The 15,706-nt window shown below is 40.1% G+C and overlaps 1 protein-coding gene across 12 annotated transcripts in view; it reads left to right on the top strand.

Moving 5' to 3' along the window:
* The window catches only part of MTA3 (metastasis associated 1 family member 3), a 696,451-nt gene that overhangs the window by 610,021 nt on the left and 70,724 nt on the right, over window positions 1-15,706 (top strand). For 10 of the 12 annotated variants that reach the window (XR_002436305.1, XR_002436306.1, XR_002436307.1 and 7 more), the window contains exon 31: window positions 2,426-2,488. The gene's annotated coding sequence lies outside the window, so the exon portion shown is untranslated. Of the gene's footprint in view, window positions 1-2,425; window positions 2,489-4,618; window positions 10,449-14,518; window positions 14,930-15,706 lie in introns of those variants that run through there. The other 2 variants (XR_002436301.1, XR_002436311.1) reach the window with 2 other exon arrangements.

Genomic DNA, 15,706 nt, shown 5'->3' on the forward strand with positions numbered 1-15,706 from the left:
CAATGATGGCAGTGGTGGTGGTGTCATCTCAATGATGGCGGTGGTGGTGTCAGTGGTGGCAGTTGTGTCAATGATGGCGGTGATGGTGTTAATGATGGCAGTGGTGGTGGCAGTTGTGTCAATGATGGCGGTGATGGTGTTAATGATGGTGGTGGTGGCAGTTGTGTCAATGATGGTGGTGATGGTGTTAATGGTGGTGGTGGTGGTGTCAGTGATGGGTGGCCATGGTGACAATGATGGCAGCGGTGGTGGTGGCAGTGATAGGTGGCCATGGTGGCAATGATGGCAGTGGTGGTGGTGGTGGTGGCAGTAGTTGTGTCAGTGATGGTGTCAGTGATGGCGGTGGTGGTGGCAGTGATGGGTGGCAGTGATGGATGGCCATGGTGGCAATGATGGTGGTGTCATCTCAATGATGGCGGTGGTGGCAGTGTTGGTGGTGGTGGCAGTTGTGTCAGTGATGGCGGTGATGGTGTTAATGGTGGTGGTGGTGTTGTCAGTGATGGGTGGCAATGGTGTCAATGATGCCGGTGGTGGTGGTGTCATCTCAATGATGGCGGTGGTGATGGTGGCTGTGCTGGTGGTGGTGGCAGTGGTGGTGTCAGTGGCGGTGGTGTTGATAGTGGTGGTGGTGTCAATGATGGCAGTGGTGGTTGTGGTGGTTGTGGTGGTCATGGTGGTGGCAGTGTCAATGGTGGTCAATGATGGCGGTGGCAGGGGTGGTTGTGGTGGTCTCAGTGATGGCAGTGGGGGTCACAGTGGTGGCAGTGGGGGTGGTCTCATGTCAATGATGAGGGCGGTGGTGGTGGATTCCAGGAGCTGTGTGGATCTCTGTCATTGCCCACTCCTCCCCCCAGGGAGTGCAGCCGCTCCCCCCAAACCCACGTGGGAGAACGAGAGGAGGAAGAGACGGAGCCAAGGTGGATTTCCACAAATGCAAGTGAGAAGCTGCACGTGGCTTCAGCCCTTCTTCCTGCTCCTGCCCCGTGCCCGTCGCTCCTCACGCCCCACAGCTCCGAGGCCCCGTTGTTCTGCACAGACCAACAGACCCCACCCAGCGCACGGGGCAGCGGGGAGGAAAGCGTTGCGGTGGCAGCGGGAGCGCACCGCGGCAAAGTGACGGGGCAGCGACGGGTTTCCATTCCTCCGGGATCATTTCAGCACCCACGTGCGTTTGCTAAATAACCCACGTGCGTTTTCGCTGATCGCAGCACGCGGCTCCCAGCGCCGCTTCCCCCCGCCCCGACCCTTCCAGCCCCGCTTCTCCCCGTTGCGCACCGTGCTCCGTTTTGCTTTGGGACGCGGCGTTCCGGGGGCACAGCGCCCATCGTAGCTGAGATCCTGGGCTACATCGCAGCACCGCGCTCTGACCCCCGCGCCCGGCGCTGCTCCCTCCCCCCGCAACCCGCGCTCCGCCGCCATCTGCAGTCATTAACGGCCGCCGCGGGATTAGGGCGCGATTACGGCTTAAGGGGGGCGGGGGGCGGGGTGAGGTGGGGGACCACTACACAATCAGGCTTTTTTGAACATGATAGAATAATGACATAACCTTCATTATAACATCTCAAATGCAACAATATAATACATTTACTTAAGTCTGGGAGAAGGAAACTGAACCGATTTATTATAGCCTGTTGATTCACACTCACATGCTGTGCAGTTCATGTGAAGGCCCCATTTACTTTTTCACATGAACTGCCACAGCATGGTTTAAATAGAGATTTCTCTAGCAGTAGTGTTAAGGCTCCTTATTAACATCATTTCTGGAGTCACTGGGCCAAGTATATCCCTAGTGCAATTCCACTGATCTCAGTGGGGTTATCCTTGAGATACATTTGGTCCATTGTTTCTACAGAATCTCTTTGTTCTTTTTTGTTCTCTAAGAATTTTGTTACTTTCAAAATTTCTTGCATAGCAAGTCATAACATTAAAAAATCCACAACACTTATAAGTAACTTCTCAGGTATTTTTTGCACATTTCTACACAGAGATCAGGAATTATATCCAATAACATGTTGCTTGTTTCTCTTTTGTATTTTTTTTAAATTCCAAAACTTGATGTGGCTACCAAAAATAGTCTGAGACAGACTGCATGTGCATTTAGCATTATCTTCTGCCCAGCTCTCACTCTTGCAATTTTTGGAAACAAATATTTATTGAGCAATGAAAGTCTCAGCAATAAAGTCTAATATATTCTCACCTGAAAAGTCACACTTTTATGATGATGTGTGTCAGTAATGAATGTTAATCTTCATGGTTGTGGTTTTTTTTGTTGTTGTTGTTGTTTGTTTGTTTTTACTTTGATTAAGCACACAACTTTAAAAGAAAAAAAAAGTAGTCAACTGACCAACAATTTTTTGCTCAAGTTAGATGTGAAGTTAATGACCATTTTGTACATGTGATTTACATTATTTAATTTTTTTGTCAGGAGAGAGAACAGTCGGACTAGATAAGGCTACATAACGAAGAGAAATGGTCCCTTGGATAAGCGGTGAGTAAATGGAAAATAGTTCTTGTTCTCAAAATGTTTGAATCTCATATCCCTTTCTGTATATTACTAAAGGTTTGCACAGGCATTTGGTGGCCTCATTAATTTATAATAATTTTTCCAGGAAATTCCAGGAAATTATTAACTCGGTACATGAACCTCTTTATTTGACTTTGCATTCAAAGAATCTGGCTGTCAGAATTTTTAATTCGCCAAAATTAAATCTGATTTTCACCAAATCCATTATCAGCAGACGAAAATGACTTGGACCAGGACCTCTGGTTCCCTGAGCTCATACTTATCTTCTTGTCAAGATCTTTTTATTCTCAAAAAAATGTTTGCAGGGAACAGCCTACAGGCTCTAGGGTAATCAAACCCCTGCTTGTTATCTATTGCTTGAATATATAACATTTGATTCTGTTGATAACCAATGAGGACGTGCTAGTGTGGAAAGTTCTACTGCCAGAATGACTTTTGCTGTACAGACATATGTGTTTAGGAAAGTGCTACAGGAGAGGTGCACCTGTGAGTTGTGTTACCTATTCAGATACAGGTGTATTTTTTTGCAAATCTTCCAGTCTTTTCCAGTATGGTTTTCACATGGAAGGGAGAAATTATGCTGCGTCTAAATAAGGATGTGAAAAACTCATTTAAAACTACTCAGTAGCAAAGCTTGTTTTCAAACTGCACACGCAGAATTGGTTTATATTTATAGAGATTTGTATGTGAGACAGAATGGAAAAATGTAATCTAGTTTTATTTACCGTCTCTCAGAATCCTAAAAACTGCTTTCAGATGAATTAGGTGCCTGTAAGTATAGTGGCTATGCAGGAAAACATTAACAGCCAAGCTTCAGTCAGCAACAACCCTGCATATAATATTATGTGTTAAGAAAGCGAACGCTAGTTACAAACCTGGGGTTGTGTCTGTGCTCTTTTCAAAACTGCAGTGTGATCATTTGTCTACAAAACAGAGCTCAGATGAAGTGCTGAAGGCTTCATCTGAAAGCTGGCGTTCTCAGGCAACACCAGGTACATCGGTGAAATGTTTCTATTATACTTGTCCAATCACAGCATGATATTCATGTCTTTCTGGTCTGCAGATCACTGAGACCAAACAGTAACCTGCTGAGACATATTTTAATTTTGATCTTTGCACAAAGAGTGATCCATGAACAAAATTGAAATACAAAAATGAGGCATTAAGCAGTGCTATCTATTTCCTCATTAGATCCTTGAATTTTCTTATATCAGCATCACAGATTTCACAGAGAGTACATGAAGTCATGATTTTCCATCACGTAACATCTGGTCTTATGCAACACAGCAGGGCCTCCTGAAGAGGGAACACAAGAGACGGGACATACAGCTTTTACTTTGTGGTTGGAAACACTGCAGAACTTCCCATCCTTGGGACACACATCTTGCAAAATGCAGCACAGACGCAGAGTCAGGGTGCCATTCTGACATGCTCATAGGGCTTTTGGATGCTAACAGCATCTCTTTTCAAACCCCCAAGCCTCAGGGCAAGCAGGTCATCATTGAAAAGTAAGAGCACCTGGAACCTTTCACAAATAAAACCTTGCATGAATGTCCTGGAGGAACATTTCCGCCTGACAGGTATTCCTGGAAGAATTTGGCTGGGTCTACCTTGTGTTCCTTAAGGGCCCTCCTCCAGAGGCTGTTGTAGATGGGATCTTTTCACCAGGCCTTCAGAGAGCTTCAGAGGGCTCTTGCATTCTCTCAATCCTTCTGTGCCGGTGAAGAAGGGCACACTGAACTGCTTTTCACCATCTGAGGGTACTGATTTTCACTGCAAAGGCAAAAACAGATTTTAGCTCTAGGGTGATACTATGGGAGAGCTTGAGTGCAAACAACTTTTTCATACTGGGAGTATAAGAGAACTTTGTATTATTTTTTCCTACTGAGGGGCCTCTCCTCAGAGTATAAAGCCTCAGTTGTATCTCATCTATAGAGAGGAAAAAAACAAGGACTTGGGGTCTTAAACTACATAGTCCAATTCTGGACTGTGTTGTAACAATCTTTTTCAAGGCACTGATTAAACGTGCTCTCCAGCTAAATAAAATGAAATGAAAGATACCTCATCAACTTCTGTGTTTAATTTCATTTGCAGAAACTCTGTGTGCAGAGCTGTGCATAGCCACTTTAATAGTGCTGGATCCACTGTCAGCTGAAAGATACTTGGATGAAGTACTGGAAATTATTTTAGTATTTTCAGCAAGAATCACTAACAGTGATGAGTAACTTCCTGGCTATTAAGTGCATCAGGCAATACACATTGTTCCTCAACCTGATAAACTCTTAGCTGGGAACTTCCCTGTGGTTGCTGATCTGCCCTGGGTTCTTGCCTCTTCAGACCAGGCTGCTCTGTATGATCTAGGCAAACGTTGAGCAATCAGTACCACCAGGGTTGTGTTTTTAATGAGAAAAGCAGTTAAGTAAATGGAATGTCATTAAGACATACAACTGTTTTGGAGATGATGCCAGCAGTATAACAGAAAATTACTTTAAAATATTACTTGCTATACATTTATTTTTAATGCATATGAAACTGTAGAAACAACCCACTTGAACTAGCTGAAGAAACTGAGACTTTGCATGCGCTATTTCAAATCCCAGTAGTATTTCAGCCTCTTGGAGTTGTCTGTCAAAGAGGGATCTGGACAGTTTCTCAGTGTCTCTGACTATTAAATCCTTAAGCGATGTGTCTATATGCTTAAGGAATGGGTCAGCGTGGAGACAGAAATGTACCAATGTTTAAAAAAAGGAACAGATCAGTTACCAGCGTATTGCCATGAAAACCTTTGCCCTCAGCTGACTGGGTTTGTTCCAAGATTCAGTGTTCACTTTAACATTATATGAGACAACGTGATGTGGCCAAACATTCATATCATGTGCTTTAGCAATGGTGTTTGGTTTTTTTTTTTTTTTTGGTGATGCCTTGCTCTGGAACTGTTTAACTCAGTGCATTCAGAGTTCTTTGCTGTACCATTTCTGCTGCAGCAGTCAGGATCTAAACATACCTGAGTCCAACAAGAGGCAAGGGGGGAGTTGTTACAGCCTTACTAACAAAGGCGATACTTCTTTTGGTATATTTTTCTTGTTTTGAGTCTATAGTGATATTTTCCTATTTAGAAAGAACAAATATCCTTTTGTTGTGAATCCTTCACAGCGTTTGTGGCTCATATCAGTCACACTGTAATAAATAAACTAGACAAGGTTTTGAAATGATAGCTTTACTCCAGCTAAGAGTTGTTGCCTACACTTGCCCAGGTAAAATGAAGATAATCCCCTTCTCTAGCAATGAGCCTTTAGCTGCTGGCAATTTGCAGGACCTCATTTCTGTAAAGCACTGATTACCCACTACTAGACAGTCGGAGCTGGGAGAATCACTGAAGAAGTCATAAAGAAGAAAATGAAGGATTTGGCTATGAATAGAGGCCTCAGACCTGCTTTTTTGGAACTTTGTCTCTCTATTTTGAAGATACATAAAGAAGTAATTGGGCTTCTTGTTTTTCACAGTATGAGCACCAATTAAAGATTATTTATTTTGCTTTCTTAGCAAATTTAAATGTGTTTAAAAAAAAAACACAGAGTAATGCAGACAATGAGGCAAGAGTGTGTTGTGAGTCGTCACTTTCATTCTCAGTCAAAGTTCTCTATTTCTCAGCTTTATGGCATCGTAGATGTAATTCAATCTCATATCCTCTCTATTTTTCCAGGAAGTTCAAAACAGCTCTGCAGGGACATTTTAGGATCAGGCAGGCAAAACTTTTAACAGTTTGCAAACACATAGGTCCCTTTGCTTTATCTATAATGACAATTTATAAAGGAAGAGAGTTGTTCAGATTTCTGGAAGCCAACATACCTTTTAGAATACAGCTAGAAAATGTAACATTGGATGATTTTGTATATTATAACATCTACCACTAAAAAAACCTGTTAATATTAGCAATGGTAGCCACTGCAACTTAATAACATACTAAAAAATAAGGATGAAGGATGGATCCACCATCTTAAAACCTGCAGACCTGTAGGAATAAAAAAGTCTGAAAATAATCTTTAATTGCTTTTTATTGTTCTCCTATTAAAGGAACAGTTTGCTCCCTGAGTTTGTGAAAGAAGAAAATAAAAAAGGGCGAAGCCTATTTGTAGTATTGCTAGAAAAAAATCCATCAGAATTCTTTGCCTTTCGAAAAAATCTTTCAGAAGATGGTAGCTTTGACACTTCTTCAGTAATTGGGAAACTTCAGGAAAGAATGTACAAAGAATGTTAATGAATTTTCTACATACTGAGTCTGAATTGCCTCAAACAATGTGACTGACATGCCTTGAACGGAGGAAAAGAACTTCAACTTCTGTGCCTTAGATAAGAGGAGGTCCTGCAGAAATTATCTCACAGCCTCCAACCCGTATGCATATATTGCTAGCAGGAAAGTGCTTGCCATAGCCTGTTGAAATTGGCAGAGAGATTTCTCATGTTTACCTGAATAGAAATTTGGTAAAGAATAAGAAAATTAATCAGTTAGAAGTGATATCCATAGAAAAGACTTATGTATAGATACTCTGATTCACCGGACTTGTTATGTAGGGCATATTAGAATATACTTTGCAAAGGCTGACAGTGCCTGGAGAGCCACCAAAGCCAGGCAACAGAAAATGTTGACCATGAAATCCCAGCTTTCCCTAGAATTGTCTTTATAACTCTCGCCTAGCTAGGAGTGGCATGTAAAGAAGGAAGACCTAGCAAAGCAGTGTGTGAATGAAACTTTAAAGTAAGCTTTACTTGGAAGGAGAATGCTAGAGATTTATTCCCTACTTGGCTTGGCTTAAAATAGCGAACTCTTAATCAGAGCAGTCTGAAATACTCATCTCTCCCCTTCCAGGCAAGTTCCCTAACCTCAAGGCCAATGGTTTAACAAGTATTTAATTACTCCACTCAAAATGAAACAGTTTCCACAGAAGTATTTGGAGGCCCCTATAATCCCAAGATTTCCCAAGACACCCTCCAGAAATTTTTGGAGAGAGATTTTTAAGCCAGAATTCTGTTGGACAAAGGGAGGGGAAAAAAAACCAACAGGTTTTCCAGGTCCTAAGGGAATGATCATAGTGCTGAGGTGTTGGGTAAAGCATGAAAGCAAGAACAAAAGCCAGTGTGCAAAGAACAGTCAAGAACTCCATGAGTCTTCAGATCTAAATTTTGCGTGGAACACGTGGCAGACTGAAATATGGGGACCACAGTCCCAAAGGCTCCTTTGAGACTTGTTATGGAATAAAATTTTGAATGGAGATTGTTTTAGTTCTACTTCCCCCCCCTTTTTTTTTCCTTTTTATTTTTGCTTCTTGGTTTTTACTGTTTTCAAACTAATTAGTTTGTTGCTCTTTGTTGTTAAACATTCAGCCAACACTTGGTTTTCTTCTCAAAACTTTGTGTGTTATTGCAGATGATCAGTATCAGATTTGTGAATAGGATCATTTCCAGAATTTCTTTTCATCTTTTGTGATTATGTAACGTACTCTTTGACTTGTTCGCCTCAAGACTCCCCTGTTTTGCAGAGATTCTGCAGTATTTGAAAAAAAATTGTAAAGAAATTGAGGATAAGATTTCTGAGTGAGTTCTCGCGATGGTCTTACAGAAAAAGACAGAGGCCTTGCTTTGGAAACTGCTAATGGGATTGTTTATATCTAGGAGAATCCCGGAAGTTATTTGTCCTAATTGCATTTTAAAAGCTTCTCCACAACCTGCCCAGGAGCTTGCCAGAGTGACAGAGGGTCTGGAAAACATGGATTCTTAGAGGAGTCTGATTTCCAGAAGATATATGACCAGGCCTCCGTAAAAAAACAGAGACTTCTTTATAGGTCCCTCTCAGCTGGCCAGTGTCTTTACAGAATCATACAAAATCACATCTGTACATGAGGCCCCCACACCAAATAACTTGCATTAGGCTGGATATACTACAGATGAAAAAAGTACTCATGCAACAAGGCCCAAGCAGGTGGACTGAGGGTTAGGAGATAACAATATGTTCATTCATCACCCTGATTCCTCTGGCTTTTGCTGGGGCTTGATTGCAGACTTGCAATTGCAAGTTCCTTCTCTCTGGCCCTTCTTGACTGCTTTCTGTGGTTTGAAGGGAGTGTCACAAAAGCGTATTTTGAGGAAGAAACAGAAGAAAATATCACAGAAGAATGAGAATGGATTAAAATATTGAGACCTGAGTAGAAGTAGGACACAGGGCACTTTTTTTTCACTGAATGCTGAAGAAACAAGATGAAAACAATGGATCAGTAATTTTCAAATGGCTTCTGACGTCACGGTAATTGTGTCACCATTGCTAACCATTGTTCAAACTTACCACCAGCTGTTCTCTAACACACCAGGGCAAGGGAGGAAGGAGATGTACATAGAGTTCTTTCCAGTATAGTTGAGGGATGCCCTGGCTGCAAAGGATAAAGATTGCAGTAAGAATTGATGCCCTGCTGTTTTTTTGGTGAAAAGAAGAATTTCTGGGATTTAGATGCCCTCTTGGAGCTCGAAAGCAGCAGCAGCTCCAGGATTATAGAAAATAGAGAGAGAGGGCTGAGAAATGACTGCTTTGCAAATGTAAAAAACATAAAATCAGTAACTTATTTATACAGAGTAAGTAACTTGGCACAAAGGAAGCCTGTGACAAAACTGGAAAATGACCAAGACGTGTCACAAATCATAGGACAGTAGAAAGAGAATAAGCAGTACTGCAGGCTACAGTGAGTTGTATCGAGGCTTACATCAAGTAAAAGATCTGCATCTAGTGCCAAAGTTGAAAATATGTCTGCAAAGGGGTTTCTAAAGAGGCTGGACAGCATTTGAATAATTAACATGGTGAAGATTGCTGGGTATCTGTTTAGGAGGCCAGGTGGTGCCTCTGCTATTAAACACAGGGTGATCAGCAAACACACTGCTGTGTGAGAAGGCAAGGATGTAATACCTTTGTGTTAGCCATTTCCACCCTGCGTAGTTTCCTACTCAGAGCTCAGAAATATGAGGCAAGTTACCTCATGTGTTCTTGTTCTTCCACAGCGTTATGTCAAATGAAGCAAGCTACTGTATGTTGTGGGTACTGAGCCAAAGTTTCAGTGGCTTCTTCTTCTTTTAACATTGTTATGTGGCATATTCCTGTAAATGTGAAGTGCTACAGATTGTTGTCCAGCTGGAAAGTCACTCTTCTCAGCCAAAATACACCATTCAGTTTACTCGGTGGTTGCAGGAATGAGTGTCTGTGAATTTCATGGGCTGGTAAGTGGGGCATCTTGCCAGGTGCAAACAGCTTGTGAAATAAAAATGTTATCTGTAGGAAGTATAATGTAAATTCTTTACTGTTGCTTATGGCCTTATTTTTCAAAAGGAAAAAGTTGTTAGCACTGAACTTGGTTGTTACTCTGCTGTTCAGAGCCATACCTACTGCTGCTTTCATGGTATTAGAAGATAGGGTAAATAAAATGTAATGTCTTTGTGTAATGTTTGTTTCAATGCAGATTCTGAAGTTGGAGGAGGTGAGTCAACTGCAGTTTATTTCTAAGAAATAGCATAAATGTTTTCCAAAAGTCTGAAGTAGCTTAAAGAGATCCAAGAAGTTTAAATTATTAACACTATTAAATATTATCAAGTTCCTGATATTCAAATACAGACTTTCCAGATAAAAAGGAATATTGGAAAAAGGAAAACAAATTTACTGACAATAAAAAATTGAAGCAGAAAAGCTATTTTGGGTTTCCTTAACAATTGCAGGAACTAAATAGTCTGGAAAATTTCATTTCATGTCTAACAAAGTTAGATAAAAAGTTCCTGTAATCCAAAAAGGTTAAATCTCCAAGCACTGCTTTTTTAACTGACAGAATTAAAAGTGAAGAAGATTTTCAAATGAAAAATTGTTTCCAAAAAAAAAAAAAAAAAAAAAAAACCCCAAAAAACATGAGAGAGAAGAACAAAAAAAGAAAAAGGANTCCAAGCACTGCTTTTTTAACTGACAGAATTAAATGAATTTGAGATTTTCAAAAGAAAAATTGTTTTCAAAAAAAAAAAAAAAAAAAAAACAACCCAAAAAACATGAGAGAGAAGAACAAAAAAAGAAAAAGGACATGACAATGATGCTATTAGATTGATAGAGCAAATTCTCAGCTACAAAACACTATTCTTCATCACACTCACCACCATTAACTGTGCATTTTTGCCAGCAATGAACAAGAGCCTGCATGCCAAGCTCATAAATATCTGCACTAGCAGAGGTTTCATAGGGCTTACAACTGATTATCAGGAATAATTCTTAAAGCTACCACTTTTTAAAGCTATGACTTTGTGAAAAAATAATCTTACCTACTGAATATGAGTTTTAAATTCATTAATTCCGTTTTCCTACATAAATGAATGTAATTTCTTTGCTACTCTTGTAAGAAATTCTTAAATTTAGAAAATAAATCTGTAATTTAATTGGAACATTTTTCAAAAAAAAAAAAAGGCAGAGGAAGAGGAAAAAGAAAAGAGATTTTTCGCTAAAGAGGTATCTCTAACTAGCAGTCCAAGAATCTGGCTTTTTAAATAACTTGAAAGTAACTTTTCTTGGGTGAGCTCAAAGAAGCAATTCCCAGTGGCATCTCAGAGATGATTTGTTTTATTTGAAACCTTATTTAATTTGAGATTTTTTTTTCCCTTGGTAAACTATGTGAATGACTCCTTGTTGAAATGTGTTTTTCAAAACAGTATGGTTAAATACAGATCAGTGAGTTCCCTTCTCTGAGCTTCACATCTTTTCCTGCTAGTAACAAGCAGTACTTCCTTGGGTGTACAAAACACAAATAAAGTCTGTTGCAATCTTTCTTGAGCAACAGGAGCCAAACTTAAAAAGGCACTGAGTATACTGACAGCACTAAAAATAGAAAAAAAACATAGTAATAGAAAGAAACCAGTAATGCAATAGAACCCTAATCCTTCGTCCATCTGCCCAGAGACTGGAAACGTAATTGCTTTTGCAGTAAAAGTAGTAACTTCAGATTTTTGATAGATAAGAATGGAATAAGAAAAAATGTATGCATAAAGGCACTCTCTTTTATCACTGTTTAGCTTCATTTGCTTCTAACCCCCATAGCATAAAACTTTATTCCAAGAAAACCACTGTTTTCACTCTTTCCACTTGTTCCAGTACTCCCATACTTCTGATACTTTGTTTCCACTGATGCAAGAAAGAAAGACAGAAAAGAAAGTAGGAAAAAAGAAGAATTACTCATATCATCTAAAATTACACTGGCAAGGAGCTAACAGTTAAACAAGAAATGCACATCGTGTATTGTCCAGCATCCAACTGTTACCTTCAGACTGCAGGGCTTATAAGAGAGAATATAAAGCTTCTTGCACACCTCTCGAAATACTTAGAGGAAAACAGTTGATGTGACATATGCTCTGCAAATTCCTCAAATCCACCAAACACTGTCCAGACTATCAGGCAGGATGTGCCTCCTCTAAGGGACTCACCCTAGCTTTTCCTTAGCACTGTCCTGAGCATGATGAGAAAGAAGTCACCTTCCCGTTGTCTTGTGTTCAGAAACATCATAGCACACTGATCTGGCTTTCTCTGGGGAAGGAGCTGGTAGCTGCTGCCATTTTGAGACTAGTTGTTCTTTATTTCACTTCTAATGAAATCAGCATTACCCTCATTTTAGTTACAGTCAAAAGGCTGGCAAATGCCCATTGTCAGCATCAAAGAAATAAAGTTAAGTAAAAAAGTGTGAGTTAATTCCCTTTCCTCCATCTTTTCGAGAAAAAAAAATAAAACCACACACACACACAAAAACTAAGTTTTTTTTTTTAGAACTACTAAAGAAGAAGGAGAGTTTTTATATAAACTATAAGGACCTTAAAAATAAGGTGGTGGAACATATTTTATCTGACTCCTGTATCCTGCAGTTTGGAGGACCTCCACTTTTTCAATTTTTTCCTGCAATCACAGAAGATAGAAATTTTCTTTAGTATTTTAAGTAAAATTGAGATCCTGACCATTAAAAACACTCTCATGAGACTCAGGTGAAGTAGAACCAGTCACATGCATGACAAGGAACTCTTCTTCAGATCAATGGAAACTCCCAAGAGCCCCGTTAGAGGAGAGGAGAGGAGTCCGCATGAGCTGTGGTCTGGCTGGGGAACTGGGACACAACTGTTGTGTCCTGTACTTAGTGGTTATTCAGAAGCCTGCTTGGGAGTTTCTAGCTTAAAGAACTGCTTAATATAACATGCAACCTAACAAAAAGGGAATTAATTTATGGGAGAGGGATTCAAAGAGAGCTATACATCTGCTTTCAGGAAGCATCCACTTCCCAGGCAGATTTCTAAAACTTGTTAAACGAAGATGTAGTTCGGCTTAGTGGTGGAGCTGAGGAGAAGAATGGTCTCAAAAGTAGCCTCTCTGAAGATGTTTGGCCTTCTCCAGCCTCTTCTGACATGTGGCACACTTGTTCATTCTCAGGTAGTCTCCTTGGATGGAGACATATTTCAGTACAGGAGTTTTCCTGCTTGGACAAGGGATGAGGGTGTATGTTCTTGTGCATCCACAAGTTGAAGGCAAACATACATCCTTCCCAAGGGGGATTGGGTATTCTGAAATAATACAGCATCACAATGTGAGTGGAATTATTTTAGCTGAAAAAGAAAATTAAATCTAGCCCCTAAGTTAAAGCTACACAGACAAAGCCGTTTTTAGTAGAGCAGTCTTACTCAAAGGAAGCAGGACTGACAACATTTTACAAACCAGAAATCTTTTACTTGGAATTTTTTCTTGGATTGATTTTTGTTTTGGAACTTCTCTAAACGCTATTTAACTTCAAAAATATTCTGACCAAGCTCTACCATATGACATGCTATAAACACAGACTCTAAAATTAGAGTTGCTTTCATTCTTTTCTAAAAGTCAGGCACTTTTATTTAGCGGGGCAGGCTCACAGATGTTTTGGTGGATCTAATGCTACGAAGGAAAGGATCTGATAATGTGAGCCATGGTAAGTTCTCAATAGGCTTTCTGTAGGCACCATTAGTACATAAAGCTCTGTGTTGTCACATGGCATTGAGGCATTACTGTGGTAACAGAAAGTAAACTGGTGTATAAACTGCACATAACAGTGAGATAAATCAGTGGGTGTAATAAATAAATAAATAAATAACAGTAACTAATCACAGAGCAGAACTAAAACAGAGATCTATTTTCCATAAAGCACCCAAGGAATTTTTACAGCCTCTTCAGTATGTGTGGTGTCAAACAGGGCAGCTCTATTGTGGTTAGCAAACATTAGTGTGTGTCCTCATCATAATCCCATCCATGCCTGAAGTAAAAGGGGCCCCGTGCCAAAAATCTTCCATATAAGGCCACTGTCAACCCTGCAGATGTGGATTTCTTCCCTCTTGAGCTGCTCACACCGTCTTAAGTTGTTCATCACACAGGAACAGAAATTCAACTGTCTTTACTGTCTCAAGGTGCAGTCTCACCTCCAGAAGCTGAAGAGTGAATGGGAAAGCTCAGTGAGCCCCCTTTTCCCTTGGAAGGCTTTTCTCATGTCAGGATTCCTGCTGGCTGCCTGGCCTTTTTTTTCCTACATGGCATACCTGGGAGTGCTGTCACTCCCCCAGCCACAGAGCAGGGATAAATAGGTGCAGAGCATCTTCTGCCTTCGCTTGAACCACAGCTTTTTTATAGAAGCAAGTTTCTGAAAATGATAGGCCCCATGGAAAACCTTACGTTTGTTCTCCCTATAAAATATTTCTACAGAGAATGCCTATCAATACATTTGCTCTATCCATAGGTTAAAGGTAGGCGGTCTTACATGGTTTGGTTTTATGGTATTACAAAGTATTTATCACGAATCCACTGTGACTATGCTTATATTTTTACTAAGGGGCAAAAATTGTGACTGAGTACTGTTTTCTGCAGTCTTTATTCTCATCACCTAGGAAGCTTCTAAGCTAAAGCTATTTTGATTCTCATCTTCCTCTCAGACCATTTGGGCTACCTTCATCATACCTCTTTCCACACCACTCCTTTTTCTGGTGAATGTTCGGTGATCACACAGAAGATGTTCCAGTGGTGAGTTCCTCAGTGCGGCAGAAATGCAAGTCATGGTCTGAACCAGTGGTTGAGCACCTGGTAGGAAATCAGGGCCAACCCAGGGGAGCTCAGGTGCAAGCAATGCCCCCTGAGTGACCGGAAGGGGTGGAGCCAGGAAATTGATTACACATTAGGACGCCATTGGATACAAAGCTCCTTCTGAATTTTAAACAACCAGCTGTGTTCTGAAAGAAACAACTCCTGCCAACTTTGCTACACCATATGAATAACAATATTAGTTTCTGTATTTTTGAAGTTCTGAAATACTACTGTGGAAATAAAGTTCTGGGATACTTCAAGTAGAAGTTGGGCCATCATTTCTACTGCAGCTAATACAGCACCAAATTTAACACTGAAAGATATAGCTTTTTAAGGAGTTATTTTGTCATAGCAGTTACATAAAAAAGACGTGACAAATTTTCACCAGTTCTGGTTCCATTCTCCCATGTGGATTAATGCACTTCCCACTCTTTGACATTGTCTATGCGGTCATCAAGGCTTTAAGCATAAACCAAAACTTTCTGACACTGGCACATCTCAAGACTGAACCAATTGCACTTAACCAACAGGTAATGAACTCTTCTTTTTAATATACTGATATGCGATTTGTTAAAGAAAAACCATCATTTGCTAGTGCTTGTATTTAAAAAATGAAAAAAAATGTTTTCTTATCCACAGCTCGTTAGATAAACACAACAAAAGATAAATTGCATAATTTCATGATGTCCAGATTGTGTGGAGTGTGTTCTCTAAACAGACCTATTAAAAAAATAGAAGTGAGAAGAGGACTTGGTCTGGAATAACTGATATCACTGATTCCTCTTTAAAAGCAGTGGTTGTTTCCAGGAAAGTTTTGAAGTTTTTTATGTTTGCTTTAGTGGAAAGTTCATGAAGAAAATTTGGTCTTCCTAAATAGTGTGTCCCGGGGGTTGAAAAAAACCTGATAGAACATAGAATTAATGAAACCATCATATTTATACCACCACTTAATAAGGCCTCATACCAATTAGTATAAACATTTGGTGACTTGAAATGCAGTATATGTTTTGCATAGTTGATTTCTAAAGTTCCTGCATCTT

This window comes from Numida meleagris, chromosome 3, assembly GCF_002078875.1.
Source record: "Numida meleagris isolate 19003 breed g44 Domestic line chromosome 3, NumMel1.0, whole genome shotgun sequence".
Classification (NCBI taxonomy): domain Eukaryota; kingdom Metazoa; phylum Chordata; class Aves; order Galliformes; family Numididae; genus Numida; species Numida meleagris.